Genomic DNA, 11,875 nt, shown 5'->3' with positions numbered 1-11,875 from the left:
TTCATTTTGGGGGTATAGTTTTCCTTTAAGCTGTGAGTTATCCCTAAATTCCCCCATGCATCAACAGCTTCTGGATCCCATTCCTGCATCCACCTATATCTCCCATCCTCTGCATGTTGCAATGTTTATCAATACTTTTAATGTCCTTGCCTCTTTTAACCCTTTAAGTGCCAGCAGAATTTCACATTTTGGTTACGCGAAATGCCAGCCGTTTTTAAGCATTTTGTGCTCTCTCACTTTAGGGGCATTTTCTGAGGGGAAACCTATAGTTTACCTAGGAAAACTATACATTGTTTTTTTCGGTAGAAACTGAGCTTTCTAAATCTGCCTGAGTTTTTATGTATTTCCACCTGTGCAAAAAAATTTATAGTGCTAAATAACAAAAAAAAATGAAAAATTACCATTTTTCATTGTATATCAATTTATACCAGAAAAATATTTCATTTTACAGATGAAAATCCAACTGATTTGGAAAGCCTTATGTCTCTCGAACGTGCCAATACCAGATATGTATAGTTTTAGGGAGATTTAGGATTTCTGTACAGCAAAAACTCCCGGCAGTATATTACTGAATTTTGAAAGCACTAAGGCAGAAAACGGCATGCTTTAGATTCCAAGGCAAAAAATCCTGAAACCATAGGTTTACCCCAGAAAACCATACATTTTTGAAAAGTACACATTCTGCCGATTACAAAATGGGTAACTATGTCTCTCTACTCCCAACTACCAAACAGAAAAGCTTGTCTGAACATAGCGGTTTTTCAATATAAAATTCAAAATTTTGAAAAATCATTTCAAAGGTTTTATTTTGCTGCTCCGCATATCCCAAACTATATTAGGTACCAAGAAAAAGCACCTGAAATATGATTGCCAGGGGTCCACTGAACAGTTTGATATCCATTATGCATAGGTTTACCAAAGTATCTGGCATTTAGAGACACAAATATGAAGTTAGCGCATCCAAATTGTTCAGGACTTTACTTCAGCTACTGAGAAATCAACACATTGACTGCATTTTTTGTGGGGTAAAAACACAGAAATATATGTTTACCCCCCAAACCCATATATTTTTGGAAAGAACACATTCTACAGAATCTAAAATGGGTACCCATGCCTTTCTGCTCCAAACTACTGAGTCGCAAGGCTTTCCCAAAATTGTCGGTTTTGGTGAAATATCTGAAAATTGCCTCAAAACTTCAACTTCCCAGCACCATATCACCCATGTATCATTACGTACTAAGAAAAAGCACCCTAAATATGATTGCCAGGGTTCCTCTGAACATTTTGGTGGCCATTGTTCATAAGTTTACCAAAGTATCTGGCATTTAGAGGCCCCAAAATGAAGTTAGCGCATACAAACAGTCCCGTGAGTAACTTCATCTAATGAGAAATCAACACATTGACTGCATTTTTGTGGGGTAAAAACACAGAAATATATGTTTACCCCCCAAAACCCATATATTTTTGGAAAGTACACATTCTACAGAATCTAAAATGGGTACCCATGCCTTTCTGCTCCAAACTACTGAGTCGCAAGGCCTTCCCACAATTGTCGGTTTTGGTGAAATATCTGAAAATTGCCTCAAAGCTTCAACTTCTCAGCACCATATCACCCATGTATCATTACGTACTAAGAAAAAGCACCCTAAATATGATTGCCAGGGTTCCTCTGAACATTTTGGTGGCCATTGTTCATAAGTTTACCAAAGTATCTGGCATTTAGAGGCCCCAAAATGAAGTTAGCGCATACAAACAGTCCCGTGGGTAACTTCAGCTAATGAAAAATCAACACATTGACTGCATTTTTGTGGGGTAAAAACACAGAAATATATGTTTACCCCCCAAAACCCATATATTTTTGGAAAGTTCACATTCTACAGAATCTAAAATGGGTACCCATGCCTTTCTGTTCCAAACTACTGAGTCGCAAGGCTTTCCCACAATTGTCGGTTTTGGTGAAATATCTGAAAATTGCCTCAAAGCTTCAACTTCTCAGCACCATATCACCCATGTATCGTTACGCACCAAGAAAAAACACCCTAAATATGATTGCCAGGGTTCCTCCAAACAGTTTGGTGGCCATTGTTCATAGGTTTACCAAAGTATCTGGCAGTTAGAGGCCTCAAAATGAAGTTAGCGCATACAAATAGTCCTGTGGGTAACTTCATCTAATGAAAAATCAACACATTGACTGCATTTTTGTGGGGTAAAAACACAGAAATATATGTTTACCCCCCAAACCCATATATTTTTGGAAAGTACACATTCTACCGAATCTAAAATGGGTACCCATGCCTTTCTGCTCCAAACTACTGAGTCGCAAGGCTTTCCCACAATTGTCGGTTTTGGTGAAATATCTGAAAATTTCCTCAAAGCTTCAACTTCTCAGCACCATATCACCCATGTATCGTTACGCACCAAAAAAAAACACCCTAAATATGATTGCCAGGGGTCCTCCAAACAGTTTGGTGCCCACTGTGCATAGGTTTACCAAAGTATATGGCAGTTAGAGGCCCCAAAATGAAGTTAGCGCATACAAATAGTCCTGTGGGTAACTTCAGCTAATGAAAAATCAACACATTGACTGCATTTTTGTGGGGTAAAAACACAGAAATATATGTTTACCCCCCAAACCCATATATTTTTGGAAAGTACACATTCTACCGAATCTAAAATGGGTACCCATGCCTTTCTGCTCCAAACTACTGAGTCGCAAGGCTTTCCCACAATTGTCGGTTTTGGTGAAATATCTGAAAATTGCCTCAAAGCTTCAACTTCTCAGCACCATATCACCCATGTATCGTTACGCACCAAAAAAAAACACCCTAAATATGATTGCCAGGGGTCCTCCAAACAGTTTGGTGCCCACTGTGCATAGGTTTACCAAAGTATATGGCAGTTAGAGGCCCCAAAATGAAGTTAGCGCATACAAATAGTCCTGTGGGTAACTTCAGCTAATGAAAAATCAACACATTGACTGCATTTTTGTGGGGTAAAAACACAGAAATATATGTTTACCCCCCAAACCCATATATTTTTGGAAAGTACACATTCTACCGAATCTAAAATGGGTACCCATGCCTTTCTGCTCCAAACTACTGAGTCGCAAGGCTTTCCCACAATTGTCGGTTTTGGTGAAATATCTGAAAATTGCCTCAAAGCTTCAACTTCTCAGCACCATATCACCCATGTATCGTTACGCACCAAAAAAAAACACCCTAAATATGATTGCCAGGGGTCCTCCAAACAGTTTGGTGCCCACTGTGCATAGGTTTACCAAAGTATATGGCAGTTAGAGGCCCCAAAATGAAGTTAGCGCATACAAATAGTCCTGTGGGTAACTTCAGCTAATGAAAAATCAACACATTGACTGCATTTTTGTGGGGTAAAAACACAGAAATATATGTTTACCCCCCAAACCCATATATTTTTGGAAAGTACACATTCTACCGAATCTAAAATGGGTACCCATGCCTTTCTGCTCCAAACTACTGAGTCGCAAGGCTTTCCCACAATTGTCGGTTTTGGTGAAATATCTGAAAATTGCCTCAAAGCTTCAACTTCTCAGCACCATATCACCCACGTATCGTTACGCACCAAAAAAAACACCCTAAATATGATTGCCAGGGGTCTTCCAAACAGTTTGGTGCCCACTGTGCATAGGTTTACCAAAGTATATGGCAGTTAGAGGCCCCAAAATGAAGTTAGCGCATACAAATAGTCCTGTGGGTAACTTCAGCTAATGAAAAATCAACACATTGACTGCATTTTTGTGGGGTAAAAACACAGAAATATATGTTTACCCCCCAAACCCATATATTTTTGGAAAGTACACATTATACAGAATCTAAAATGGGTACCCATGCCTTTCTGCCCCAAACTACTGAGTCGCAAGGCTTTGCCAAATTTGGCGGTTTTGGTAAAATATTTTGAAAATTGCCTCAAAGCTTCAACTTTCCAGCATCGTATTGTCCATGTATCATTACCAGCATAAAGCATCCTAAATATAAACATAGGGGTCTACTAAACAGTTTGATGCCCAATGTGCATAGATATACCAAACTATGTGGGGCACAGAGACCCCCAAATGACAATATGTATAGACATTTTCACGGCTGACGCGCTGGCTGCTGCAATATAACCACCCGGTGTGTGTATTATGCGACATTAGACCACCTAACAGTACAGAGACCCCAGAAAACCATATATTTTCAGAAAGTACACATTCTGACGAATCCAATATGGGTAAATATGTGTTCCTACTGCAAACTGTCAAACTGCAAAGCAATGCTGAACGTAACGGTTTTTATCAAATTTCTGAAAATCGTCACAAAGCTTGAATTTTACCCCATTATATGCCCCACATTTCGTAACTTATCAGCATAAAACATCCTGAATATGAACGCCAGGGGTCTACTGAACACTTTGATGCCCAATATGCATAGATATACCAAACTATGTGGCGCACAGAGACCCCCAAATGACAATAGTGTATATACATTTTCACGGCTGACGCACGCTGGCTGCTGCAATATAAGCACCCGGTGTGTGTAATATGCGACATTAGACCCCCCTAACAGTACAGAGACCCCAGAAAACCATATATTTTCAGAAAGTACACATTCTGACGAATCCAAAATGGGTAAATATGTGTTCCTACTGCAAACTGTCAAACTGCAAAGCAATGCTGAACGTAACAGTTTTTATCAAATTTCTGAAAATCGTCACAAAGCTTGAAATTTATCCCATTATATGCCCCACATTTCGTAACTTATCAGCATAAAACATCCTAAATATGAGCGCCAGGGGTCTACTGAACACTTTGATGCCCAAAATGCATAGATATACCAAACTATGTGGCGCACAGAGACCCACAAATGACAATATGTATAGACATTTTCACGGCTGACACGCTGGCTGCAGCAATATAACCACCCGGTGTGTGTGTATTATGCGACATTAGACCACCTAACAGTACAGAGACCCCAGAAAACCATATATTTTCAGAAAGTACACATTCTGACGAATCCAATATGGGTAAATAAGTGTTTCTACTGCAAACTGCCAAACTGCAAAGCAATGCTGAACATAACGGTTTTTATCAAATTTCTGAAAATCGTCACAAAGCTTGAATTTTACCCCATTATATGCCCCACATTTCGTAACTTATCAGCATAAAACATCCTGAATATGAACGCCAGGGGTCTACTGAACACTTTGATGCCCAATATGCATAGATATACCAAACTATGTGGCGCACAGAGACCCCCAAATGACAATAGTGTATACATTTTCACGGCTGACGCGCGCTGGCTGCTGCAATATAAGCACCCGGTGTGTCTAATATGCGACATTAGACCCCCCTAACAGTACAGAGACCCCAGAAAACCATATATTTTCGGAAAGTACACATTCTGACGAATCCAATATGGGTAAATATGTGTTCCTACTGCATACTGTCAAACTGCAAAGCAATGCTGAACGTAACGGTTTTTATCAAATTTCTGAAAATCGTCACAAAGCTTGAATTTTACCCCATTATATGCCCCACATTTCGTAACTTATCAGCATAAAACATCCTGAATATGAACGCCAGGGGTCTACTAAACACTTTGATGCCCAATATGCATAGATATACCAAACTATGTGGCGCACAGAGACCCCCAAATGACAATAGTGTATACATTTTCACGGCTGATGCGCGCTGGCTGCTGCAATACAAGCACCTGGTGTGTGTAATATGCGACATTAGACCCCCCTAACAGTACAGAGACCCCAGAAAACCATATATTTTCAGAAAGTACACATTTTGACGAATCCAATATGGGTAAATATGTGTTCCTACTGCAAACTGTCAAACTGCAAAGCAATGCTGAACGTAACGGTTTTTATCAAATTTCTGAACATCGTCACAAAGCTTGAATTTTACCCCATTATATGCCCCACATTTCGTAACTTATCAGCATAAAACATCCTAAATATGAGCGCATGGGGTCTACTGAACACTTTGATGCCCAATATGCATAGATATACCAAACTATGTGGCGCACAGAGACCCCCAAATGACAATATGTATAGACATTTTCACGGCTGACGCGCTGGCTGCTGCAATATAACCACCCAGTGTGTGTATTATGCGACATTAGACCACCTAACAGCACAGAGACCCCAGAAAACCATATATTTTCAGAAAGTACACATTTTGACGAATCCAATATGGGTAAATAAGTGTTTCTACTGCAAACTGCCAAACTGCAAAGCAATGCTGAACATAACGGTTTTTATCAAATTTCTGAAAATCGTCACAAAGCTTGAATTCTACCCCATTATATGCCCCACATTTCGTAGCTTATCAGCATAAAACATCCTAAATATGAGCGCCAGGGGTCTACTGAACACTTTGATGCCCAATATGCATAGATATACCAAACTATGTTGCGCACAGAGACCCCCAAATGACAATATGTATAGACATTTTCACAGCTGACGCGCTGGCTGCTGCAATATAAGCACCTGGTGTGTGTATTATGCGACATTAGACCCCCCTAACAGTACAGAGACCCCAGAAAACCATATATTTTCAGAAAGTACACATTCTGACGAATCCAAAATGGGTAAATAAGTGTTTCTACAGCAAACTGCCAAACTGCAAAGCAATGCTGAACATAACGGTTTTTATCAAATTTCTGAAAATCGTCACAAAGCTTGAATTTTACCCCATTATGTGCCCCACATTTCGTAACGTATCAGCATAAAACATCCTAAATATGAATGACAGGGGTCTACTGAACACTTTGATGCCCAATATGCATAGATATACCAAACTATGTGGCGCACAGAGACCCCCAAATGGATATATAGTAGATAAAATTTACATAGGCAAAACAAAATAACACAGAACAGTGTGAAATGCAAATAAATCACCAAAAACTAATAAAACCACAAAAATCAATGCTTTTTTTTTCACACTAGTGTAATCGGCCACCAGAATTACCGTTTGAATATTTTAGCTGGGCCAAATCGATTATACGGGCAGAAACAAGTGAACAACACAAATGCAGAGCTGAAAATGCAATAAAATGGCTAAAAATTCAATAAAATGGCTAAAAATGCACCAAAATACCCAAAATTGCAATATAACCACCAAAATAACATACAAAAGCTATTGCACAGTACGGTTAGCGAATACGCTATTCGGAACGGCAATAAAACATTTTTTTTAGCCCAAAAAGAGACGATGCGATAAGAAAAAAAAAAAAAAAAGCCACAAAGCCATATATGTACATATGCGTGTGCACAACGGGTAAATTGCATGTTATTTGCGCATGTGCGCGTGTGCAAGTGTACATGGGTGCTGTGAGTGTGTGTGACCCCCCCAATCCCCAAAAATCTATGTGTGAGTGTGTGTAAGTGTGAATGTAAGTGTATATTACTGTAATAAGTGTGTGTTGGTGTGTTTGTGTGTTTTTGTGTGTGTAAATGTTACACTTACCTGGGGTAGATGCTGCAGATCGATCAGAAAGGGTCCCACGCAGCAGATCTCCAGCTCCAACGATCATCAGCCATGTGGGGGCGGAGCTGGGCGGAAGTGCGGCGCAGGCAGCAGCAGGACGCATAGGAAACGCGTCCCTGCTGCTGCTTTGGGGCCCCTGGGCGATCGCGCCCCAGGGGCCACACGATCCCCTGCTCTGCTCGTTGTCTAGGGGCAGGGGATCGTGAAGGAGCGGAGCGAGCGGCTCTAACAGCCGCTCCTCCGCTCGCAAACCCGGAAGTGCTGCAGAACGTAGAATCTACGATCTGTGGCACTTTGGTCCTTTGATCCACAGAACGTAGATTCTACGTTCTGTGGCACTTAAAGGGTTAATGTAAAGAGTGCATTTGTACTAGTGACCAATACCCCACTTGCTCTGAGCACCCAAGAACTTATAATTTGGGTGGAACTGTATGATTAATAGCATAGGGACCCAGTGCAAAATTAAGTCTGGGGCTCCACGAATTGCTACTGTATATACAGGTGTATGACCTGTTATCCAGAATGCCGGACCTGGGGTTTTCCAGATAATGGATCTTTCCATAATTCAGACCTTCATCCCAATAGGCTAGTTTTACTTCCAATAAGGCTGTGGACACACAGGCTGATGACTCTGGCTGTTGTCAGCCTACGTATTTTTGCAGGCTTAGAGAAGCAGATCTGCTCAGTGCCCCTGCTCCATTCGGGTAAGACTACACAGACGTTTTTGCCGTGATCCGACAACAAAACGCGGGCGACAAAACGAATGCGACGGAAATAAGGTAAGAGATAGAAATGCTGGATGAATTTGCAGCGTTGATCCGACGTGACACGACTGTCGGATCAACGCTGCGACTTCATACCACATTTCTGATCAGTCTGTTTGCGTCACACACAGCGGAGCAGCAGATCTGCTTCTTTCAGACTACAAAAATACACAGGCAGACAGCAGCCTAACTGTATCTAAGTTGGGATCAAGTACAAGGTACTGTTTTATTATTACAGAGAAAAAGAAAATACATTTTAAAAATTCAGATTCTTTGGATAAAATGGAGTCTATGGACAACAGCCTTTCTGTAATTTGGAGCTTTCTGGATAACGGGGTTCAGAATAATGGATTCCATACCTGTACTACCTGCTTTATCTACCTAAAATCCATCATCTCCTCTCCTGCAGGTGGCATTGACACAGAGCAATCTGATCTTTTCTGTTTGATTAGTTGCTGATCTGGTTCTAAGTGCCTGTGGGACCCCAGTGTGAACCCCTGAACCCCCTGTTGATACATTATTTCTGACTTAATGCTAAGGCAGGAGAAATTAACCTTTTCTTGGATGAAGACCCAGCGAAATAGAGACCAATCTGGCACTTTTTTCTTCTGGCTAATATAGTTGCAGTCTTGGTACAGTGTCTTGTCCATCTTTAAAAGGAAATGTAAACCTTTAAAAATAAATGAATGTGAAATTGATCTGAGTGCTGTTATAAGCACTACTGAAACTTACATAAATTATTTTTAGTAAAAAATATTTTTATTTTATTGAATTCCATTTTATATTGCTAGTAGAATTCATTTTGAAACAACAGCACCACCTGCTGGTCAGTATTCCAACTGTCAGAATAGTTTTTTCCTGAGAAGAGGGACATCACCTGTTATCTTTCAGAACACTGTTGAAATATGTTATTACTGCCTTACAAAGAAAGATTTAAATAGTTTGTAGAAAAAGGGTACAGACTGTAATGGGCATTGGGTTTTGTATGATCCAGGCCAGCAAGTGTCAGGGGTACTCAACTTTCTATGGCAGCCGCCTATAGGGTGCCGCTTATCCCAAGTATATTTTATCTTCAAATCTGTATGCAAAAATGTCCCCAAAACACATTATTTTCTTTCAGGGCAAATATGTCATTTGGTCTCATACATTGGTAAATAATATACAAAACTCATATTTCTTGTGAAGAATGAGAACAAAATCAAGTTTTTGCAGTACACAGGATATTTTAATATTTTAACGGAACGTCATTCCGTTAATTTAAACATGCATTCTGAATCTCAAATAGATAAAATTCATGTTACAGAACCAGTAATCTGTAACATGAATTAGGTATAAAATATTCCATTGTTTAGATGACTATCTTATGCCAAACTTAGTTCAACAACATCAGTTCTGAAAATACTTTCTGTTAGTCAAATTACTTTGTTTATAAGAAGCCAGTATACTTATTATTATATAACAAGCAGTCTGTTATTGCAGTCAATTTATTACTATCTCTTCACCCTGTAGTGATTTTACCATGATCTTGTAGTTTATTGACTTGAGAGTTTGCTAGATGTTAATGAAGAGATATTAGGCCTGTTGTAAGGATGGTTAGAATAAAAGATAACAAGAATAGCCATATAGCCTCAAGTTATCATACTCATGGTGTGCATGCTTGTCTTTATAACTAATTATCATCTACAAAACCCTTAGAATCATTATATCAGCTTTATGCCAACAGAGTTGTTCTGCCAGTACCACATTATATTAATTTTCCATTTGTTAGAACTTCCAGACCAGTTAAGACCCAATTAAAACAGTGGAAAGATAGATCAATAAATTGAATCCAATGAAACACATTGTTTGATATTGCTTAAAAGGTATGCTTGCTTCTTATTGGTTCAGTAATTTTACTGGCAGAATGGATTCTGTGAATTGTCATTTCTGTCATAAGCATCTGTTTTGTCAAATCTAGCAAATTGAGATGTTCATTTTGTAGACAAGCATATGCTTGTTATTTACACTATTTTCTATTTTGTTACATTTTTTATATAATTCATTTTGTAATATATATATATATATATATATATATATATATATATATATTTATCATATATTTATTTTGTATACCGAATGTTTTTTTGTGGACAAAATGTACTTGATACAAACAGCACTCCATAGTCCTTATATATGAGTTGATCTGATCCTGCTTAAAGTGCACATATTCCTGGTTAGGAACCAGTATAAGGATACCTGGGACCAGACTGGTGGCCATTGACCCCACTGCCCTAATATCTCATCAAGTACAGAGGAGTCAGGGTCGGACTGGGCCGGCAGGACACTAGGAAAAAGCTCATTGTACCTTGCCTTTGTGGGCCCTGCTGACCCAGACCCAATCCCCATTTGCTGCATTGTTGCAGTCACCGCTCTTGTGCTGACCCTCACCCTATTGGCGTGAAAAAGCATAAGGTGCATGCGGGATGGAAGGGGTTGGCACACACTCTTGAGGGGGTGTGGGGGCCCCTGGTGTAGCAGCACATCCCAGACCTACTCTGTCTGTAAGTGACTTTTGTTCCCTTTTAAAGGAACAGTAATACCAAAAAATTAATGTGTTTTAAAGTAATGAAAATATCATGTACTGTTGCCCTGCACTGGTGATACTGATGTGTTTGCTTCAGAAACACTACTATAGTTCATATAAACAAGCTGTTGCTTAGCAATGGCGGAAATTGAAAAAAGTCTATATGGCACAGGTTAAATAGTGGATAACAGATAACACCATTATGTTCTACAGAGTTTGTCTGCTCTCTGCTGTGTGACCTGAGCCTTTTCTCCTTTGAATGGCTGCCCCCTATTGCTACACAGCAGCTTATTTATATAAACAATAGTAGTAACAGCAAACACACCAGTTTTACCAGTACATGGCAAGAATACATTCTATTTTTATTAATTTAAAACAATTTCATTTTTTGATGTTACTGTTCCTTTAAGAAGTACATCCCTGTTATTTGGAACACACCAGACTCCCAATGTTGTTGTTATTTTCAAAGATTTTCATGGGATACAACCGCTAAGTAGTGATGAGCGAATTTATTCACCAGGCGCGAATTTGCAGCAAACTCCCTCAATTCGCCGCCGGCGAATAAATTCACAAAACCGCAGCGAAAAAATGGATGCCGGTGTCCGTTTTTTTGGATGCCGGTGCATTTACGACAGCGAATGTGCGCCGGCGTCCAAAAAACGGATGCTGCCGTCAAAAACGAGACGCTGCCACCGTTTTGCTAATTTTACGCTGTTTCGCAAATTTCACAGGAAATACGCACATTTTTTGGCAAAGCGAAACGCCCCAAATTTGCCCATCACTACCGCTCAGCCTATAATAATCAAACAGTACATTGTAATTAATCTCAACTCAAATATAATTAATCCTTATTGGAAGAAAAACAATCCTATTGGGGTTATTTTTAGGTAGACTAAAGGTATTGCGATCCAAATTACAGAAAGATCCCTTATCTAGAAACCCCCAGGTCCCAAGCATTCTAGATAACAGGTCCCATATCTGTAACTTTTAATATGTTGACTGGAGTGAAGGAGTCAGGGTGCATGTCAGGGTGCG

The sequence above is a fragment of the Xenopus laevis genome, chromosome 1L (assembly GCF_017654675.1).
Source record: "Xenopus laevis strain J_2021 chromosome 1L, Xenopus_laevis_v10.1, whole genome shotgun sequence".
Taxonomy (NCBI): domain Eukaryota; kingdom Metazoa; phylum Chordata; class Amphibia; order Anura; family Pipidae; genus Xenopus; species Xenopus laevis.
The sequence above is the reverse complement of the archived record's forward strand: the minus strand, read 5'-3'. Positions refer to the sequence as shown.